At 38.8% G+C, this 24,301-nt stretch overlaps 1 protein-coding gene across 6 annotated transcripts in view; it reads right to left on the bottom strand.

The window, feature by feature from the left end:
* LOC145293843 (uncharacterized) overlaps positions 1–24,301 on the bottom strand; it is a 682,379-nt gene that overhangs the window by 453,906 nt on the left and 204,172 nt on the right. For 4 of the 6 annotated variants that reach the window (XM_080140517.1, XM_080140520.1, XM_080140518.1 and 1 more), the window contains exon 1: positions 6,873–6,912. The exons of the other annotated variants lie outside the window; for them this stretch is intronic. The gene's annotated coding sequence lies outside the window, so the exon portion shown is untranslated. Of the gene's footprint in view, positions 1–6,872; positions 6,913–24,301 lie in introns of those variants that run through there. 6 annotated transcript variants of the gene reach the window in all.

The following is a 24,301-nucleotide window of genomic DNA, read 5'->3' as shown; positions in this document are numbered from 1 at the left end:
TGCTTCTACAGTGTAGTACTCATATTAAAAAAAAAATACAAACAATTTATAATGGAATCATGTATTTCGAAAAACTGCGGAATCATATTCCAGAAATGACGTCATGTGTTGATGATCGTGGAAGGAGGACAAGCACGATTATGTTGCTTTTAAAAAGTACTCTGGAGGCCGCCATGGATTACCAAACCTTCTTTTTATGTAAGGTTGGAGTGTAATGACTTAGTGCCTGTTCATTCTCCCAAGCATCACCACCACTTTTTCTATTTATGGAGAAGGACAGTAGATGATTTTGTTGAAGTGCTGCGTCAGAATAGATACTACACTTTGATCTTAGCCAAAAAAGCTAAGTAAGCGTAATATAGTTTTCTACCAGGCATTACTTCTTTCTTAAAAACATACAAAATAACCAACACAGCATATATTTTAAGAGACGGGGAGGGGAATATGGAATAAGTTCCGGAAATGGCTGAAGCAGTTTATGACCTCAAAAATACTTTATTCCATATACATTTTTTAAAAATGGTGGGGATACGGAGTCAGGCCCGGAAACGGCTGAAACAGTTTACGATCTCAAAATTACTTTATTTCATATATATATTTATAAGAGACAGGTGGATATGAAGTCAGTTCCTAGAAATGGCTAAGGCAGTTTATGATCTCAAATTTCCTTTATTTCATATCTGTTTTTAAGATAGAGTGGTGATATGGAGTCAATCCAGGAAATGGCTGAAGCAGTTTACGATCTCAAAGTTTCGTTATTTTTTATCTATTTGTAAGAGAGATGGGATGATATGGAACCAGTCCTGGAAATGGTCGTAGAACTTTCCGATCTCATTTACTTCATTTCATATATCTATTTTAAAACTGAGGGGAGGGAAAACTGACATACGAAATACGTACTAAGCTGAAATAATAACCTTATTTAGAAAGCCATTCTTAATATGGGGGTTTCTTTTTAACTATTCTGTACTTTCACCTAACAGTTTAATAAATAAAAACTGACATATGAAATACGGACGACGCTGAAATAAAGCCATTCTTAATATAGGGAGAGGAGGGTATTTTTATAAACTATTCTGTACTTTCACCTAACAATCTATTAAATAAGAAACTGACATGCAGAATACGGACTGTGCTGAAATAATATTTACATATTTATTTGGAAAATCTGTTGAGTCCTATTCTAGAAATTATATAATTTCGCTTAAAATTATAGTTGCGATGGTCTTTGTGGCGGGAAAAGAAGCGCAGTAATGGCGAATTTTCTATTGAAGCAAGCGTTACCTAATCACTAACCAAGACAATGTATTTATGTATTTAGTTTGAAATTCTAATGATTCATCTTCTAACAGTGAATTCATTTTTCTTAAAATTATGATGGTCTTGGTGGGAGGAGAAATTAGTTCATATATGCTGTACAATACCTGTCGAGAGTATGTTAAATTGTTTCAGATATATATTTTCATTACCCGTCAGAGGGTAAGAAAATTATTTAATATTCGTGCTGTTAATCAAATGTCCTAGGAAAGTTAAAATTATTTCATACATAATTTGTGTAATTCACTTCCTAGGTTAGATAAAATATTCTTTTGCTCGAGATAGTAAATGATATATAGACATAAAAAAATTCCACTCCTAAGAATAACAGATATGTTCAAACTTCATTTTTCTCATTGTTTTATGATACGATCCTGAGCAACGCCGGGTTGGTCTGCTAGTAATAAAATAATAATAAAATAAATAATGAAATCTGCATGAATTTAAGTATCATATTTAAGTGTATTTTGCAACCGGACAACGCCGGATGGTCTGCTAGTTAATAATGAAAAGAGAGTATTTTTTCAACAAATTAAAATACCTGAATTACACACGTTTTACACGATAACATATGTCAGTTAACTACATGGACTTGTTTTCCCCGGGGTCTGGAAAAAGACACCGAGTGTATCCCTTCTTCTAGCAATGCTGGGTAAAGTTGTTGTAGATGAAATATAATCGAAAATACCGAAATAAAGAACTATCCACTCAGACTAAACAGAGAGTCAAAAAAAAGTCTGAACGAATTATTAGGAAAAAGGACTCTGCGTGTCGACACAAAAGAGCCTTTAGCGACTTACCCACGAGGCAAATGATTTTCATACTGAGCTTTCTCAAAGAATGCACAGTGTGCAACATATTTTCGCCATGTGACGTACTAAAAGAATTTTGCTTGCGTAAACCATAAACGAGTAACAACAAAAATCTAAAGAAATACTAAGGAAACCTATCTTCCAAGTTTGTGCAAATAAAATCATTTATCGTTGTACATGAGCCGGAGGCAAAAAGGGTGAATACAGATTTTTATTAAGGAATAAGTAAAATATAAAAAGGATATTTACATTGATAGGATTATAGAATGAAACTTTTGAGTTCGTTATGAAGCATATCAATTCCTATATCGAATATATTCCTCTAACGATGCATACACAGTCTTTCATACCGTTTTCTCATCACATTTCAATCTGCGGCCGATTTCTCGATTGGATAAACCAGAAAGGTGGAGATTAATGAGCTCTCGACGATCACTAAGAGAAAGTCGTGGCATATGGACTAACTGTTACGTTGTATAACCTGGAACAACAGCAATTATGATTAGAGATGCTTGTTGCCTATTGGTGGATATTTTAAAATGATTTAAGGGCGATAATTTAAGCTGGTTTTAAGCGAATTTGTTGCTGCGGACTTTCTTTTTGTCTCTTCAATATGAAGTTATTTTTTTAATTGACGTGAACACTAGAATATTTCAATTAAAAGTCAAATATGAACAGGTAAAATTATAGAGGAATAAAAGGCGAATCAAATGAGGTATAGGTTGTTTAAACAGTTACATTAAATTTAGCTTAAATTTACAGTTTTTGAAAAAAAAATACTAGTGCAGACTTTCTTTTTGCCGGCACTGTATATATATATATATATATATATATATATATATATATATATATATATATATATTTCTGTGGAAATATACTTTATTTCGTCATAGTATATAGCAATTCTTATTTAAGAAGCTCAATGTAATTACAGAGCAATATAGTGAATGAATGACAGAAGTCTATATTCCAAAGTGCATGATGTTTACCATCTTACAATTTATTCCTTTAATTCAGTTGACATTTAAAATTCTTGACTGTATCGTAGCCGAAAATCAATCACATGATTATTATTGATGGATTGATTGTTTCTGATGAGTTAAGGGCAAAATAGATTCACTAATTGATATAATAATTTAGTGATTGATTTTGGGCTACGAAACAAATACTATCAAGAATTGTTAATGTCAACTGAATTAAAGGAATAAATTATAAGATGGTTAACATCATGAACTTTGGAATAAAGACTTTTTCATCTATTCACTATATATATATATATATATATATATATATATATATATATATTAGTGATGGGACGATTCCAATATATATCTATATATATAAGATATATATTTATATATTAGTGATGGGACGATCCAAATCTTATATATATATATATATATATATATATATATATATATATATATATTGTGTGTGTGTGTGTGTGTAAATATCGACAATCAACAATGCAAAGTATATATTGATGCATATAGATTTAATTATTGATTCAATAAGAGAAATATATCAAAAGGAGTAGGGGTTATAAAAAGTTCTTTATACCTAGACATTTCGAAGCTTAATGCTTCTCATCATAAAAGAAGATTCGAAGAAATAAATAAGAAATATGACGTCTAGCGATAGGCACATGAGGAGTGAAACATTAGGATATTCCGCTTAGCTAATATAACGTACATGACGATGAAAGTGAGAGCAGGGCGGGGATATAGAGATAATAATTGAATGGTAATTAAGCTAGAATTGGTTTATTACACATTGGACATTATTAGCACGGTGTAGGTGTATGCCATGAGACCATATAAAATATAATTAGAGCTAAAACGGTATAGAACATGTAGTGTTATACAATTAAAGTAAAGGATAAAATAACTAATAGAAGTAGAAGTAAAATGAATTAATAAACAATGATGAGACAGTATTATAAGATAATGCGATAATAAAATAAGATTAAGTTGGAATAGAACACATAAAGAATGAAACAGAAATTCAAAATTGAAATAATTGTAAAATCTAAATTAAAACAATGATAATAATATTAGTAATAATAACAAAAATAATAATAACAGCATCATCAATAATAATAATAATAATAATAATAATAATAAAATACTACTACTACTACTACTACTACTACTAATAATAATAATAGAAAGACCGAGTAGAGAGCCCTGACCAGACATCCGCTGGATAAGTGCAAAGAGAACTGGAAACCTGGGGAGGCTAATCGCCAATCAAATATCAGTGGATACCAATGGCGTTGCCAGCGATAACTCAATGGTAAGAGACCGCTGTGTTAAGGCAAATTTATTCGCAAATGTTATCGAAAGAGTTGGAGAGTACTGGAAATCTGAGAAGACCTGTTGTCACTCAGCTTCCAGGGAGCGCCACACACACACACACACACACACACACACACACACACACACACACACACACATATATCTATATACATACATACATATATATATATATATATATATATATATATATATATATATATATATATATATATAGCCCGAAGATGGAAGAACTCGGATACGCGTATACATTTTGCTACTTAGAATTTAACCAGCCAAAGCTACAAAGTGTTTAAGGTGATCCACGAGGCTCAACTTCGTGTCGCACACATGATGTCACTATTTCGATGCGGCAAACATGTGCTTCACACGCAGGTTCAGGAAGGCAGTTTTCAGTGTACCGGTACACTATTACGTAGAGTACCGCCTAGTCGCCTACTTGACAGGCGAGTTTATTCGGGGGTGGGGCATTTCCTCCAGTGAATTAAACGCCACCAGATACCAACCTGGAAATCTCTACGATTCGCCGCGAAACACACCTACACGCACGCACACACACACACACACACACGCACGTACGCACACACACATATATACACATCAACATTTATATAAATGCAACTTTGTGTGAATGTGTGAGTTCGTTACTTATAGAGTCCTAAACGGCTGAACAGACTTTCGTTAAAATTTACAGAACTTTAGTGTATAAGTCTAGGACTGATTTAGTTATGTTTTATCTCAGAATACCCCCAATAATTACCGATAATTGACAATCGAAACCGTTATTTTAACTTACCTATCATCGATAAAGCCATTTTTTCCATGTCGTTGCTTAGCAACAACGATTGAACAACGGGCCGAGCAAATTCTACTATGCGTAAGTTGATAGCGTGTATTTTTTTTTTTGCATTATGTGGTCTGTAGGTTCAAATTCCGCACGTAAATGTCTTAATCTCTTTCATTAACTGCAAAGAATTTTATAAATCTTGAAAATTTACGTGTTTGTCTATCTATCTATCTATCTATCTATCTATCTATCTATCTATCTATCTATCTCTCTCTCTCTCTCTCTCTCTATATATATATATATATATATATATATATATATATATATATATATATATATATATATTGTTTTTGCATGATGCGGTCTGTAGGTTCAAACCCCGCATGTAAATTTCTTAATGTATTTTTTTTTCGTTAACTGGAAAGAAGTTTATATAAATAATCTCATAAAAGAAACAGTAGGTTATCAAGACTGCAGTGTAGAATAACATATATTTTGGACTAAGTTACTGCACGGAGGCATGTGAAGCTTCCTCCCGGGCGATTTCACCGAATTCGATGAGAATAAAAATATAGAAGTTTGAAATATTCGTTGATCATCATTCAACCCCGGGCAACGTCGGGTCTCCCTGCTAATATATATATATATATATATATATATATATATATATAATCTTAAGAGAGCTTATTATTTCGTGGAGAAATGTTTATCTATTGTCATGGAAAATATTTTTCCAATGTGTGTCTTTCTGTTACTGACGTGTAAGTGTGAAGCAGATTATATTTCGTTTTCTATTACGTTTGCTTCGCTTTATATTTATAGTACTAGCGGCGTTCCCAAAGTAATGCCTCCTATTTTTTATTCCATCCAAATGGATGAGAATGGATTGCAAACGGCACTGTTATAATGACTGAACTTATGCATTCACAACAGGAAGGTTTTATCTCTCTATTGCAGATATTGACGGTGTGAAACTCTTAAAGAGAAACTCCGGTCATAGACGTGCGTCAGAAGCAGATGTACATCATTGAATTCCTGGCAAGATGCGTTTAGAATAGTGGTGAATAAGAATAAAAATGAATTTTGGAGTATTACAGCTTGCTTGTTTTAATGGTAGTATTCCCGTCTTCGTAACTCTTCAACTTCTTTAATTTAAAAAAAAAAAATGGAGACCTTACATTTGGGATGATCTTCGTATATTAAATTATTACCAGATTCGACGTATTGTAAAATAGTCATGTTCTTTGTATCTTTATATTAGCTGAATATTATCAATATTGTTGCAATTCCAAAAGTTTTCTTTAGTTAAGCTGACCCAAATTTATACGTAATTTTATTACAAATTGATTCGTTTATTTTCAAATGGATCTTGCGGAGATTTTAATTAAGTTTTCAAATATTTTCCGGAAAGTTATTTGAACAAATATATTTTTACGATAAAGATGTAATAAATTCGCATCTATTCAAGCGACGGCAGCCGATATTTAAATAAGGTTCTCAAATTACGAAATCGAATAAATATGTGTATGTATGAAATAATCGACACTTGCATGTCAGATTACATTTGTAACGAGGTTTCAGGATTCCCTGCCGCGACGACAGAGGAAGTATGAGAGTGAAGGAGGATAAACTTTAGCTCACCATTGGAGATTTCTGATAGAAAACCGGAAATGATTCTCACCTGCAAAGACAGAACAGAATAAAGACTTTAATAACGGATAGACACCATTATGAAAATTGTTTACATTAACATATATGTAAGTTTAAATATCAGAATACATACATACATACATATATATATATATATATATATATATATACATGCATATATATGCATCTATATATATATGCATACATATATGTGTGTGTATGTCAACACCATATATATTTAAATATCTGAATATCTGCATGTATATACATATATATATAATTACAAATGTGTGCATATATATATATATATATATATATATATATATATATATATATATATATATATATACAAGTATAAATATCTGAATATACGCACATATATACACGTATATATATATAACATATATGTAAGTTAATATCGGAACACACACACACACATATATATATATATTCGGATATTAACTTACATATATATATATATATGCATATATATGTATATATGGAGGTGTAATGTTCAAAATACGGAGGGAAGAAGAAAGAATGCAATTTGATAAAAAACTATATCATAAAAACATTTCAAATCTATAAGTCAACTATGAGAATTTAAATTGAATGCAACTACATTTGATATATGTCAAATGAGGTAAAACTTAATTAATTCACGCACACGAAAACACGCACGCACACACACACACACACACACACACACACACATATATATATATATATATATGTATATTCAGCTGATGAGTAAGAATCGACCAAAACACATATTCATGGATAATTAAATTCCAAAAATATATATATATGACGCTCCCCACCTGACGCATTACTTAAGTGAAATGAAAATTAGTCCCTAGTAGCGTTAAAGTAAAATGTCCTTCCTATAAATAATGTAATTCATTCAAATATATCGCAAAGAAAAAAAATGACATTAAAAACTCGATATATTGCAGCTCTAGCGTGACTCATCTCAGGCTCCCGACTTTTGTGTCTTAATTTCGTATCTCTCTAGATTAAACCACGCTGATGATTTTAAAATGACGAGACACGTGTCTGTAGCTACTTATATTTCATCTGTTTCATATATAGAGGTTGGGTTAGGGAAAGGTGTTCGTCTAGTCGCACTGATGAGTTGTGATACAACGAAACAGTTCTTTAATTGGATAACACACACACACACACACACACACACACATATATATATATATATATATATATATATATATATATATATATATATATATATATACCGCGTAGAATGATAAAATTAGCGCCTTAGAAAAAACAACATGATTCCATTTCCATTAATGAAATCCAATTTTCTTTTTTGTTGTAGATTATCTACTAGGTTGCCAGTTGTGTTCAAATTCCAACGGCGATAGGAGCTTTCTAAAATGTCTGAAAGTGACACAATATTTAATGAGCGAGATCGGAGATGTGCCGCTGTACGCCTCATGCTCTCTGCAGATCCAAGTTATGACAAGAGGACCATTGCCAGCACCCTCAAAATGCGTCGCTGGATTGCCACGAATAACAAGGACGTGCCTAGGGAGATGAAAACAAAATTTCTAGCCACAGTAATGGTCTTTGGTGAGGTTTCCAGCAAGACTTTGGTACGCATATCTCACTGGTCTCCTCCTCACCCGACTTTAACCTCTTAGTCTACTACGTTTGGTCATACGTCGAGAACATCACGAAAATGACCTGCTACAGCACTAACGCCGCATTATGTGGTCCTGTTTCCCAGGAACAGATTCAAATGCTGTACACGTCTTCTTTCACATTATATATTATACAATGTTTATTCCAAGCTCCATAGACTAAATACATCTATTTGTTACCCATAATAGCCAAGCAAACACTAGCATTAATAAAAACAGCATCATAGTGCATAAAATCCTATTGAAAATGAACACAAATATTAAAAACAAGCCTATAAACAAATTGAAAGTATTGTTATATAATTTTATAAATCACACACACACACACACACACACACACACACACACACACACACACACACACACATATATATATATATATATATATATATATATATATATATATATATATATATATACTCCTCAGAATAAAATTATCCAACAATCAGCTGGTATGGAAACCTGTGATTATAAGATTTACAAAATATTACTGGCAGTAATATTCTATAAGTATTATGCCACCTAAATAAGAATTGCTCGATATACAAGATAGAGCAAATAAATCCAATTTTAGTCATTCAATGAATTTAAAAATTCATGACGTGAAATGTTTGAGTTTCAGATCAAAGATTTTTATTATTCTGTGTAAGACAAAGAATACATTAGAAATATCTCTTGACATCGAAATCCTATAGGATAAAGAGTTTAAATATTTCTAATGATTCTTTGGCCTTCGGCCCGGGATCAAAGTGTAGTATCTGTTCCGGCAGATGCTGCAAGCTATGACTAGCTATGACTAGCAAAGACCAGATGTGGGGGCAACCCCACATGCCTGACCATTAACCAGCTCCCATTTCCCACCTCTCGGGAGCTGGTCCCCTTTTTCCCTTCCCCCTCCCTTCACTCCTCACATTAAAAATCGGCCTTGTGCCTAATTTGCTCGGTGGGGGAGCAAATAAACACCATCTGTTCTCTGATACATACACAGCGATAGGCAGTGTTGTTCTGGCGACACATTCTCGTGGCCGGCGAGCTTGTTGGGTAGCGTTCTGTCCGCACCCCCACTTGGTCTGTCTTTCTCTGCTCTCCCCCCTCACGGGGGGATCCGAGCTGATAATTTACGACCTTCCCGTGAGGGAGGGTCGGAAACACTTTCTCTCTTCCCTCCACTAACTTCCCACTCCCTCTCTCAGTTCTATCTCCCCTCTTGCCGCCTTTGGCGCCACTTCTTTTTGGCGCCAAAGTCGGCTCCCACTTTGGACGCCGACTCCACGTCACTCATTTTGGTGAATTATACAGGGAAGAGAGAGCTTTTTTCAAAAATGGACACCCCCAGCCCGGGGACCACCAATACCGATACCCCCAGCCAGGGGGCTACCACAAGAAAAACTGCTCCCCAAGAGGACGACTCCCCAACAGGGGAAGCAAAAAGCAACGGGGCATACCGCCCGGACACTAAACCAAAGGACGCCCCTCAGAAAGGAGAAAACTCACCAGCAGCTCCCCAAGAGGGCGACTCCCCACAAAGGGGAGGAAAAACAATGTTGGACAGGGCATCCCGCTCTGACAACAAAAATCAAGAGGCAGTAGCCCCAAAGGACGATAAGAGAGACAGTGCTCCCCAGGAGGGCTACTGCCCCAAAAGGGGAGCAAATCAAGAAAACGAGGGGGCATACAGCCTAAACCTCCCCAAAACAAAAGGGGCAAAAGCTCCCAAGGACAATAAAGAGGACAATGCTCCCCAGGAGGCCGACTCCCCAAAAAGGGAAGTATTTCCTGGAAGAAGTATAGAGCAGGGAGAGTCGGTCCCAAAGGAAAGCGGAAAGAAAAATGCCCCTCAAAATAGCAACCCTTCCGCCAAGGAACAGCAAAAACAGTCCAACCTCACCAAAGATCCAACACCAACAAGAGGGTCGGCATGGGGGAAGACTGTAGAGAAGCAACTGTCCCCTCAAGAGTATAGAGACTTGTACTTGACCAAGTACAGACAATACATAGAGGGGGCAGAAATTAAACCAGTGCCAGGCGCTTGGGAGGCAATCGAAGACAGAGTGCTCTCCCTCATCATCTCGGATATGCCGGAAAACCGCCTCCTAGGGATGAAAAAGGAAGACATGGCAGGGCTCCTACACAAGCTAAACATCCCGGTATTATACCTGTACCAGAGGAGCTACGCCATGTGGGACATCCTCCTACCCACCAAGGAAGATGCGGAGAGACTCTCCCTACAGGAAATTAAGTATGGGAGAACAAAACTAAAGCCCGAATACCAGGGCAGGACAAGGACCCGGGTGCAGGTATTCAATGTACCTATGCAAATATCAGCAGAAATCCTGGGATCCTTCTTCACACAGTTCGGCGAAGTGGAAAAAATAACCCCAGTGCGGTCGAAAACCGGCATGCACTTGGGCAGCTACACTGTGGCCATGAGGCTAAAGAAAGAAGGCTTCCAGGCGATACCAGCACAGCTGACATTTAAGGAGGCAACTATGACAGTAGTAGTGGAGGGGCGTCGTCCGCACTGCTGGTTCTGCCAAAAACAGGGTCACATGGCCAAGAGCTGCCCTCAAAGGTCAACTCCTACTCAAGTGACACTAAAGGCGGTCCCAACCTCTGAGACAGCACCAGTGTCCAAACAGGCTGTCACAACTCCTGCAACCAGAGCACCAACCCCAGCACCGAGGAAACCCAAAACTGTGCAGGAGCCCAAAGGGGAGGAATGGATCACGGTAATGAGGCGGAAACGGAAGCCCACAATCCCATCTGCCACCGTCCCACAACCAACCCAACAACCGAGGCAGCAACAACAACAGCAGCCTCCACAACAGCCGCAGCAACAGCCATGGCAGCAGACACAGCAGCAGCAGCAGCAGCCAAACCAGCCGTTGAACCAGCCGCAGCAACAACATCAGCTGCCGCGGCCAATTCCACAACCAATGCCACGAAAACAGCAGCAACAACAAAAACAGCAGCAGCAGCAACAGCCAGAACAGCAGCAACAAAAACGGCTGCAGCAACCAGAAAAGCAACAGCATCAACCGGAGAAACAACAATTAGAGGAGCAGCAACAACCAACGGTCCCCACACCAATTGAGACGGGGATCAAGCGAAGAAAACACTGCTCCTCTGAGGATGAATCTGCTAGTGAGAGGGAGAGGAACTCAACCTCACCACTCCCCGGTTCATTCAAAAGAATAAAAAAGAAAAGGAAAGGGGAAGAAAAGGCAGCCCCCACTCCCTGTGAGCATACACCACCTTTAACAACAACACAACCCACTTCTACCCCCATACCACATACTGCACCAACACTAGACACCGCACTAACACCAACACCAACATCAGACACCGCACCAACACCAGACACTGCACCAACACCAGACACTGCACCAACACCAGACACCGCACCAACACCAGACACCGCACCAACACCAACACCAGACACCACACCAACACCAGACACCGCACCAACACCAACACCAGACACCACACAGACACTCGTCCCCACACCAATGCAAATTGAGCCGCCATCCCAGAAAGAAAAGAATGAACCCGGGAGGGGGAGAGACCCTTCAGATTCTCCCACTTACGGACTCACTCCAACAGGGACTCTCGCCCTCGAAACGAGAGAGGAACTTTGTTCTGTAGACCCCCTGTCTGTGGCAATGGGTGTACCTCACCGGCAGAGAAAAAATTTAAAACCTCTGCTGGACTGCCAACAGATAGGGGGAAAAGACGTTAATGTCCCCTCTAATTTCCCGGACGCCCCACGGCTAACAACTTTCGTCAGGCTTCCTGAGGCCTGCAAAACCAACGTGTGGACAATGCTGGAAGCCGCTGAAGGGGCTGGTCCGGGAATTGAACTGATTAGGAAAAATGACCCTTCCCTTGAGGAACTCGCAAAACAATGCAAGGGAAGGGTCCCAGTGTTGGTCCATCCGTCACTCTATAGGGCCCTTAAATTGACTTACCCTTTGGATGTCGGCGGCATTGTGAGAGAAGGTCAGGACATGAAAAACCTGACCACCTTGAGCATTGCACACAACGTCGGTGTCCTTTCCCCGGCTGACTTCGGAGCTGAGTGTAACACACCTTAAGGTAGGTACCATGGCTTTGAATTTGGCTAGTCTGAATGCGAGGGGCTTGAGATCATCGGGCCGGGCGGCTCGCCTCCGGCACGACCTCTTGTCCCTGGGAGTGGATGTCGCTGCGATTCAGGAGACGCATTTCGTTTCCTCTGTGGACTGTCAGGTGCTGGCCCGAGACTTTGAGGTTTTCTCAGCATATGGCAGCCCGCGGGGGAAGGGAGTTTCCGTGCTGGTTAAACGTACCCTGTCGGCGACGGTCGACGTTGTCCATAGAGATGCAGTGGGTAGGCTGGTTGTGGCCGATGTTGACGTAAAAGATTCTGTATTTCGGGTGATTGCGGTTCATGCGCCCAGCACCGCTCGTGAGAGGGTCTCATTCTTCAGTCAGCTTGACGCGTTTGTAGATTGTCGGAAGCGGGTAGTGCTAATGGGGGATTGGAATTCCATCTTAGACCCCGACATAGATAAGGTAGGAGGCGGAGCTAGAGGATCGGAGAGGTGCGAGTCCAGCCTGGCTGATCTGATGGCTAGATGCGGTCTGGTCGACAGGTTTCGGGTCGAGCATCCAGGGCGGGAGATGTGGACGTGGACCAATAGTGTTTCCTCCTATCCAAATACTTATTTGGACAGGATGTTAGTTAGGAGAGGCGAAGTAGACTTCTTATCTTGTCCCACGTTCACTTGGCTAGGCCAGACGGACCATAAATTAGTTATGGCCCGGCTGAAGCTAGGAAATAGGCCTAAGTTAGCGGGGTACTGGAAGTTAAACACCTCCCTTCTGGAGATACAAGACTTCCAAGATCAGTTAAGAGAATTGATTAAAAAGGCACTAGTGGGGGCGATTACCGGGAGTAAGTGGTGGTTAGGTCTCAAAGCCAAGATCAGAAGCTTCTCCGTCAAGTATGCCCAGCGCCTCGCACTAGATAAGGCCAAAACGAAGAAGAAGCTAGAGCAGAAACTAGCCCAGGCTACGGGGGAGGGTGATAGGGTTAGTCAGGAACTAGCTAAGCAGGACCTTCTACGCGAGACTAGCGAGCGTTACGAAGGCCAAGTAGTTAGAGCTAGGCTTAGAAAGATAGGCAACGAAGCAGTCAATTCTGATGCAGACGTGCGCCGTGAGGTTTCTAGGCGTGGCTCGGACAAATACATTGCAAAAATCAAACATCCGAATGGACGCACCCTGGAATCGACTCGGGAGATCTGCGAGGGGTTTCGAGAACATTTCGAGGAGCGTTTTACGCAGCAGCCCGATCTTCCGGTCCTTGATTTTAGCGACTATTTGGCCGACTCTCCCCGCCTCGAGGCGGCTAGAGCGGCTAGTTGCGAGGGCCGGGTGACGGAGCGGGAGGTCTTTACTGCGCTGAAGCAGGTCAGCTGTGACAGATCGCCAGGACTTGATGGTCTGCCATACGAACTGTACTTGAGGCTGTCGCCCATGTTTCTGCCTCTTCTGACGGATATGTTCAACCATTGGTTTGCTCAGGGATCCATCCCAGGGCAGGTGACCAAGGGAGTGATCACATTGCTGAAGAAAGGTGACGGGCATGGAGGGGAAGAGTTAGACGACTACAGGCCCATAACTCTGCTAAACACAGAGTTGAAGATTTTGGCCAAGGTCCTGTCGAATCGGCTGCAGGTTGTTATCGACGAGTTGGTTGAACCGGAACAGAACTACGCTGTGAAGGGGAGATCGATTCAGAACAACTTGCACCTGATCCGCATGATCCTAGAGGGGGGAATAGATGACGACACGGAAGCCGCGCTGATAAACTTAGATCAGTCCAAAGCTTTCGATAGGGTCGACCATCGTTTCCTGGCATCTGTCTTAGAGGCCGCCGGTTTTAAACCGGACTTTTGCAAGTGGATCTCCATAATGTATCGACAGCCCATGGCTGTCGTGCAAGTGAACGGAAAGCGCTCGAAACCCTTTGTTATCTCTCGGTCGGTTCGTCAGGGTTGTCCGCTGTCGCCCCTGCTTTATGTCCTGGCTTTGGAGCCTCTTCTCCGCAAGCTGAGACATGGGGAGGCAAATTCGGCCCTGCGCGGAATGGCTCTGCCTGGCGGCTCAGCTGCCAAGGTATCCGCGTTCGCCGATGATGTCACGATCTTCGTGTCGGGCTTCAGAGACATTGAGGTCGTGTCGGAGGCACTCACACAGTACGAAAGAATTACAGGGGCCAAGATAAACCGCAACAAGTCGGTAGGACTGCGGTTGGGCGCATGGAGTGGCAACGCAAACCTCCCTGCGCCCTTCAGCTGGACAGATGGCCCGGTCCGGATCCTCGGCGTGTGGTTCGGACCGGGTCTCCAGCTTGACAAGAATTGGTTGGAGGTACGGTCAAAGGTGAAGGCTGCAGTCAATTCGTGGCTTCCTAGGAAACTTTCCTTAAAGGGTAGAGCTGAGGCGTGTGCCACTTACGTCTTTCCTCTCATCCTTTACCGACTGGCCGTACTTCCCCTGCCTGCACAACACCTAAAAGCTCTTGTCGAACTCTTGTCCTCGCTCCTTTGGGACAGAGGAAGACACTGGGTGAGCAGACAGGTCTGTATTCAACGTCCGTGTGAGGGAGGCTTGGGAATGCCGGACTTGAAGTGTCATCGAGATGCTGAGAGGCTGGCCTTCCTGAGCCACTATATGCAGGAGGACCAACCGTGGCACCCCGTGGTTACTGCCGCCTTCCCCGACCTCGTTCTCGACCCTTCCATCGAGAGCCGTCGCAGGCCGCGGGGAGAATCTGCCTACATGAAAGAGTGCCGAGCCGCGCTAAAACGACTACCAAGGTCCAGTGACCTTGTGACTGCTACCCGTAGGGAACTCCACAGGGATCTAGTGAAGGGGGCCGCTGACGACCCGCTATGCGCGCGTTTGGGGTGGCAGCAGAGTGAGATCCGCTCCGCGTGGAGCTGGGCGCCAGGTTCGAGTCATCTGAACAATTCGGAGTTCTCTCTGACCTGGCGATTGGCCCGAAATGCACTTCCACTCAACAACATACAATGCAGTTCTGGGTTTCTGGAGTCGCCTGATTGTCCCCGTTGTGGGACAACGGCTGTGGAAACTACGGATCACGCTTTCTTCGATTGCCGCGAACTCCGCCAGTACTGGTCGTATGTCAGTGGGGTGACGGCTCGCATCGATCCTGAGCATCCTCGCCCAATTACTGTATCCAATGTTGTGGACAACGTGAGGCCGCCGTGGGACCGGGAAAGACAAATGGTCTACGTTACGATTCTGGCCGTGGCGAGAATGGTGATTTGGACGTCGCGTCTGCAAGGTTGCCGGGGGTGTTGTCTTTTTCTGATCAAGATCTGATCGCGTTCTTTAAACACCAACTACGGGTGAAGATCAGATGTGATAGAAGAAGGCTGCATCGCGCGGCATTTGACAGAAGATGGATACATGTGGCAAGTCTGTGTGTACGAAGAGGAGCCAAATTTGAATACGTGTTCCCCGCCTAGGTGTGGAACGCGCAGTTCTGTAAAGTTAAATTAAACAAGTAGTCTCTCAGCTAGCTGAGTGTGTGTTCCATCCCTCCCCGATTAGGAAGCCTCCAAGATCCCCAGCCCCTCTTACCTGCAATTTTTGTTTTCACCCCTTCCTCTAAATTTTACCCATCTTGGAGAAAAAGAAATACAAACTAACCTCCATCCCTTACCCACAAAATTTTCTTTTCTCCATTCACCCCCATCTAGAGGGCATCCCCACCTAGAGACTGACCCGCAGAAGCGAGGTTCCTTTTACAAACCTAGTGGAACGGGCAGTCTATCAACTAGACGGGGTTGGGAGGGTCCTACTAATCACCTTTTGTTTTTTCTTCCCCCTCCCTCGACACAAATGAATTATTGTTACCATTTTATTGTTATCTTTTTTTTGTTTTTACACGTCAATAAAAAATGTTTTAAAAAATTGGGAGTTACTAGGACGTCCCCCAATATGAAAGGGTGAATGCGGTATTATGGTGAAAGAAGATACTAGCTGGGAGAAACTTTTGACTCTGTTTAGTTCTGGAGTGACAAGGATGACCAACGACCCCCAAAATCCCCCCTTTTGAGTTGGCCATGTGCCTAAGTTTTTTGTTCATCGTTGATTTTTTTTTTCTGTATTTTTTTAACATGAATAAAAGATTTAATATCTCAAAGTGTAGTATCTGTTCTTCAGATGCTGCACTTCTATTTCTTGTTCTCTTTCGGTGGAGGAGAAATCCTTCACGACTGAGACAATTTTTATTTTTGTACCTTTTCTCCACGTTAAAAAACGACCCTGGTGTCTAACTCTGTCCCGTGGGGAGGCATAGTAAATAGGTACAAAGAATAATAAGAATCTTTGGATCTGAATCTCAAACATTTAACGTCATAAAATTTTAAATTCATTGAATGACCAAAATTGGACACACACACACACACACACACACACACACACACACACACACATATATATATATATATATATATATATATATAAATTAATAATTAATAGATAGATATTCATTTTAATTAAAATAAAAATAGAATCTAGGATTAAGAAAAACAGCTATATGTTCATTTGAATCGCTTTGTGAATATATTCTTTCAACCTAAACTGAAAATGATAAAGTATAATTTTCAAAATTGGAGAGTAATCTTCCAAAAATTTATAATTCTTATATAAAGTCGAACGAATTCCCGATAAAACATACAAAGTACTCAGGAAATTTCAGTACGGCTATTTCGGTTCGGCTCACTTTGTAACGATACGCGTGAACCAACACGTTGTATGCTCAGTCGCAAAGTAAACAAAGAATAGAAAAGAACTTCCACTCGATTTTGCTTTGTAAAAATGCCATTTATTTCCTTATTGTTATGGCCGTGGCGTCACCCCAATGATGTCATCTTAAACGTTATCCACACCTTTCACGTGATTTTGAACATTATACCCGTTTTTAACGTGATCACTTTTCTAAAGTGTTTTTTTTTTCCAGACCGGTGATGTAATTAGGCATACACTTGGATACGCGCGTTCTCGCTATGTTATAGCTTGTCCATGGAACAAGTTGTCAGAGCTGTCCAAATAAAAGCCGCGATGTATGCATCATAGCCGCTGATCTTTGGACGATTAAGCTTTAATTGAGCAGTACAAGGGGATCCGTAAAGCATGAGCATCCGTAATATATATCTAGCTTTCGATCATGTTTTTAACCCAGCGCCAAATTGCGCCAAACGCCGAACCCTATTTATATCATCTGCATTTTCGTTTTAATAGAAAAAAAAATTCTGTATCGCTGCTTCGTAAGGCAGCCTACTAAAGGAAAGTTCTGACGATGCCTGCAATGTTTAGGTATAAAGTAACCTTAGACAAACAAACTATAGATGTGAATATATTATAACTGTCTTTTTACATTCATTGTTGCACTTTGATAGTTTTTCATAATAAATTTTACTTAATTTTGTTTGGATGTGTGGGCTGATTATATTTATGGCATTCCGTAGTAAATTTGATTTCATAGGCGACCATAACAAAAAAACAAAAACACAAAAAGGAAGTGAAAAATATTGAATTAGTCTTAGTTTTTGTCAAGTAATTCGAACAGTAGACAAAACAAATATAAATTTCTCGTAATTTTTCATATAAAAATTAAGTTATAGTGTTTACAATCTAAATAATTAATCTTCGGACTTCTTACCTTAAAATAAATTATATTCGATATATTGGCTTTTAATTATAAAAATGGCGGACTTATCAAATTTATTGGCTAAATGTTACAAGGCGCAACAACCTACCATACAATCTGCTGCTGATGCCTGTCATATTTAGGTTGAATATCACCTGGAACAAGCAGACCATATATATATATATATATATATATATATATATATATATATATATATATATATATATATATATATATATATATTTTAACTGTTTTGTTTACACTAATTGTTGAACTTTTCGGAATAAATTTTATTTAATTTGATTTGTGAACGTGGGATTATTATATTTTTAACCGTTCGTACTTAATTTGATATCATACGCGATCTAAACAGGCCGGTGAGAGATAAGCGGAGGAATATTAAACTGGTGTTCGTTTTTGGAATTAATTCAGGCGTAGGCGAAGTAAATATGAATTTTTAACGATTTTATGCAAAACCATATTTATCTTCCTATCTATTAATTTTCGAAAAAAATATATTGGATATATTGGATTAAAAATAAAACAAAAAATATATAATTTTTATAGTCTTTCGGGAAAAATGGAGGACACATCACATTTATTCGAAAAATGCAACAAAATGCAAAAAGTCACATAAAAAACTATCAGATTATTTGTATATCTATTTGTATATCTAGATACAGTCTGCGCCTTTGTTCAAGGCGGCTTTAAATATGATAGGTTACGTCACACGGAAGAAATACTAGAAGACAGTAGAACTTATTTGGCTATAGTGAAGATTGTCTGGCTTATTTGACTTCCTATTTTTGTTGACGATTTGTCAGGATAATTAGACATCATCAAGAAAGCCATTATTGACTTGCGAAAAGGGGGGGGAATTTCACGTTATCTGAGAGAGATAATCACTACTCAAAAAGACACCATATCTGGCTTGTCACAAACCGAAATCTATGAAAGAGCGGACAATCTTGATTGCAACCACTTTTTTCTTTTGAGACGAAAGCGTCTATTGTACATATTATGCGGAATCATCTGACAACGACGATTTGATGAAAAAAATATCCGAAAATGTGATTAAAATTCATCTGATAATATGATACACCAGAATTAAGTAAGGAGTAATGATCGAAAGATTAGCGGCCATGATGCATCCAACATTAAGCTCTGCGATACCCTCTCACTCGGGGCAGTCGGAAGCTCTAATCCCAATAAAAGAGTATTCTCTAGCAGAGTCTTTTCTGTACTATCGGGCCTATTATCCAGTCGTTTGACTTCTGGGGACTTTTGTGCTATCATTAAACTTCATTATATTTTATATGTGCAGCACGCCAAATCTGCATATAGTCCGTTATACTCTACTAACTAGCACATCTATGTCTTTCATAATCTCTCTTCCTCCTTCATTCTCTCTCTCTCTCTATATATATATATATATATATATATATATATATATATATAATCTCTCTCTCTCTCTCTCTATATATATATATATATATATATATATATATATATATATATATTACTAATAGAGATATAAACATGCAGCGTATTGTTGAGTTATTTGTTCTAAGGGGCGCAACAATTTTGGTCTGGCAATTAACATAATGAAAATGGAAGTAATGCACCAGGTTGCACTAGGAAATAAGATATACTGAGCCCTAATCTAAATTCGTGGAACTAACCTTAAAAGCCGTGAACGAGTCCACTTTGTCAAGGGCAGTACACATGAAGTCGACTGCAAGATAGCCAATGTAATGCTGCGTTTGGACGTCTCCGATCCACTGTGTGAAAGCGTAGAGGAATTCGGTTGTAGAAAAAGCTCCAAGTATATAGAGCTGTGATACTTCCCATCGTCATGTATGCTTTCGAAACTTGGATCGTATATCCTAAACACGTTAAGAAACAAAACCATTTCCACATGATCTGTCTCCGTAGACTGTTAAAAATCAAATGGCAAGAAAAGATATCATACAGAGATTTTAGCCCGATCAAACCTCCTTTCATAAATACTATGTTGAAGCAGTGCCTAGTGCATTGGGCAGACCATATATACTACATGCCTGATTCAAGACTCTGAAGCAACTTTTTATTGTGAGCTGTCCAAAGAAAAAACACAGAAGGAGAGCGAAAACTGTTCTAAGACAGTCTGAAGGCCTCTCTCAAACAGTTCGTTTTGTATTCTAATGCGGGGGAAAAACTAACCCAAGTCACAAAGGGGTTAAGATTTCTGAATTCACGCGTATTGAAGAACGTTCTATTAAAAATAAAAAAGAGCAGACAGCACATCGGCTACAGAATTTACGCACAGATGTTTCACATGCAAGAGATACTCCAGAGCTCAGATAGATCTAACAGGCCATATCTTGAATCGACGGTCATCTTCGCAAGCGATGGATGAACATCAACACTGTAGTAATATCATAGAACTACTTTCATACGCGCAACAGCTGTGGCCTCTTGGCGTATTAATATATACAAGGACCTCACTTCCCGCTCGGACGTGAGCTAGTTAACATGGGTATATCTTTTCCTTATGTATATATATATATATATATATATATATATATATATATATATATATATATATATATATATATTAATAAATCATTTGTTCATCTAAACATTTCTGTTATAATCCAAGCATCAACACACCCACACAACATTTCGACAAGCACCAGTGTTGGAAAGCATGAACACTAGTCAAAAGCACCCCTATATACCTGGAAGCCAACTTGGAATAGCATTTTTTTACAACCCTTTTTCCTTTAAAACAGTTGTATTTTCATAAAAAGGAGTAAAGTGTTTAAGCAGCTGATTACACGTGGTCTCTGACACGTCTTAATAAAAAAGGTTAAATATAATCCTCTTACAAGAATTTAAATAGAAAATAATGCTTAGTTTTTTTTTTGCTTTATAAACAAACACTAGTTAGCAAGCACACGGATAAACGGGCAAACCTGCATTTTTTATTTTACTAGTGATTCATGTCTCATCAATACCAATGCCCATTCGAGGATAAACAATGATGAGGCAGATTGCTTTTCAGTTTAATGTCCTCTATAATAATACGCTAACGGAATGTTATATTCAAACTACATTACCACCATCTAATCATGTTAAACACGAAATCGCCCGATCGCCGAAGCTCTAATGCAATGATTATATATTTTAATTCTGATCTAATCACTCTGTTCTATTAAACGTTAAACGCAAATAACATTTTCTTGCAATCTGGACATCAAACGTTCTGTTGCAAAAATGGTACAATGATATCGGGGGATTTCCCTTTCGTTAGGCGTGCAAAGAATGGATATATACCACAAATTCCGACAAGGATTTTGGAGACTTTTTATACAGTTTTCTTATATCCGGGTTACACTTATATCCGGAGTTCTTATATCCGGGTAATACTGTACATTTACATAGGCTCTAATATGGGATCAGAGAAAATCTCTCTTATATCCGTGTTTCCTTCTATTTTGGGCTCTTATATCCGGGTTACACTGTACTAAAACTATATTAGTTAATTATGTTTAACTTTTAAAAAAGATGAAACTGTAGTGGCACAATGATATGTGAAGGCTCGCCATTGCACCGGACGTCCATGCAATGGGCATATTTTAGCACAACAGCAATGTAAAACAAATAATAAGTACAACTGTAATTTCAATGGATTTCGCAAGTGAAAAATGTAATGAGAGGATTTCAAATGATGAATGGAACGATTAAGTTTGGTTTATCAGGAAAGTTTAGAACAAGAATGCAAATAAACAAAGAAGCACACGTTTCTTAGATTAGTATCGGTTTTATATATATTAATATTTTTTTAATTTCAAGTAGTTTTTGGATTGAGGGAGAAGATTATAAATATACTTTAACTAATTTAAATACCATTTAAATACGTTTGGATCGATTTTTAGTTCAGTATAAAAATAAAACAGTTAACAGCTTTAATTATTCTGCCGTTCTTTCGAATAACATCAAGATATTTCAAGTAACAAAAGACAATCTGCAGGACATGACATCAGTTATTTTTAGGTTCGTTTAACTTGAATACCATCGCCGTCAGCTGTGAAATAGTTAATCTTCGTTCTTTTAAAATCAGTTGTACTGCGATTGCTATTCGGAAGAAAAAAAAAACGATTACGCATGCGCGAGTAACGTATGGTAAAGAATGCCTAAAGGAAATGAACTGCCCCCTGGTGAGAGAAATGTGACATAATCCAGATGGGGTTGGCGTCTGCTATTTAAACCGATGTAATTGCCATTATCTTGGATTGTCACTTTTAAAACAGCCATGCTCTAAATAAAGTACGACGCAATCACGTTGACACATCGGTTCCCGCCAGATCACCGAAGTTAAGCAACGTTGAGCCTTGCCAGTTCCAGATGGGTAACCATTTGGGAAGGCTAGCCGCTGTATGTACCTTCTGGGAAGGTTGAGCGTAGGGCCAACACCCCCACCCCGAAAATAGAACTCCTCGCTACGAAAGCATCTACAGAAGTTTATGATGGCCTATAGCCTCGAGGGGTTGTGAATGGGATCGATGGATGCTTTAAATAGTTAAAAGGATTTAACAAAAGCATTTATTTTTAAAAGCATTTCCGTTCCGAGGAGGATAAAATTAATTTCCAACAACACTTTTTATTAAAAAAAAACATTTTCTGTTTTTAAAGATCAGGATTAATTATTCGTATTATTTGGTTTTTTGCTGATACAATTCTCATTTGAACCCGTGGTGTAGTGGATAAAGTAATTTACAAAATTCAGTTGTAACGTCATTTTTTTAATGGTTAAGTTAAAGGTTCAATCCCCTGTGCGGGTAACGCTCAAAAATAAAATTGCGAATTACGTAGGACTTCTACCCAGTTATGCCTGATGGAAGGAGAGCATGCTCCTCCCTGTAGATTAAATAAAGGGTTCCGTTCGAAATTCTGTGCAAATTTCCAAGACGGATAGAAAGGTCCTCGATCTCGACAAGATATAGTAAGAAGGTTGGATGTTACATCGACCGAGATAGTGTGAAAATAACTTTCAAGATGAGAACAGTAATCAGAAGAATCCATAAAATGAGAACACTTTGCACTACTTTTATGCAATCTTTTCATGAACATTTAAATCAAGATATAATGCTACTAAACATTACATCGAGAATAATTATTCTAATTTTGATCCAAATTCATTGGGTTGTTTTAATTCCAGAATATATTTAAGATATTAGTGTTACATTTAAGAGGTCACAAGACGAAATTGAGATTCAAATACTTTTGCTTAATGAGTGCCCAATGACGAAGGATAAAATTCCATGCCTTCCCGACATATTGGAATGTGTGTCACGATGTCTGTATATTTCTATGAAAATAAATGTTTGAAAATTTACATAAAAACTTAATGTGTATTCGTATGAAAAATATACACCGGAGAAAATGATAGAAGCGTTCCGAAGCTCTAAAGTAAAATTGTAAGGCTGCTACGAGAGTATAAACTTGTAAAATTTCAAATATATCCTACTTTTATGAAAATTAAATTTTTCTAAGGAGGAAAATAAAAGTGGTCAAACATCTTTACGTGGTATCTTAACTTAAAATAGACATGAATGCGAGATCTCCTTTAAAAAATTCAAATATATAACATTTAGATCAAATTTATATAATCTGTAGCAAATTCATCGGAACAAAAAACACTGGAAATGGTCCCAAACATCTATATTAGTCTCTACACGCCGAAAATCTACATAGTCCACCTCTAAGTTACCTACGGATATAGAACAACTTAAATATTAAAATCCGTATATTATTAATGGGGTTTATTTGCAAGACATTAATTCCAAGGATTTTCTGACAGTTCAGTCTTTTCCTACCATATCAGGTAGAAAAGAAATCAATATTGTGTTAGGAGCATAGTGATACACACTCAGTTCCTAGCAATGCCGGGTGTTCTTGCTAGTACAGGGTGGTCCACTTAAAAATAGCGTAGGAAATGGTATAGAGAGGAGGAACATTGTTTAAAATACTTGTAGCATTGT

This window comes from Euprymna scolopes, chromosome 15, assembly GCF_053919585.1.
Source record: "Euprymna scolopes isolate OS-2025 chromosome 15, ASM5391958v1, whole genome shotgun sequence".
NCBI classification, from domain to species: domain Eukaryota; kingdom Metazoa; phylum Mollusca; class Cephalopoda; order Sepiida; family Sepiolidae; genus Euprymna; species Euprymna scolopes.
Note: the sequence above shows the minus strand (reverse complement) of the source record. Positions and strands in the feature narration are given on the sequence as shown.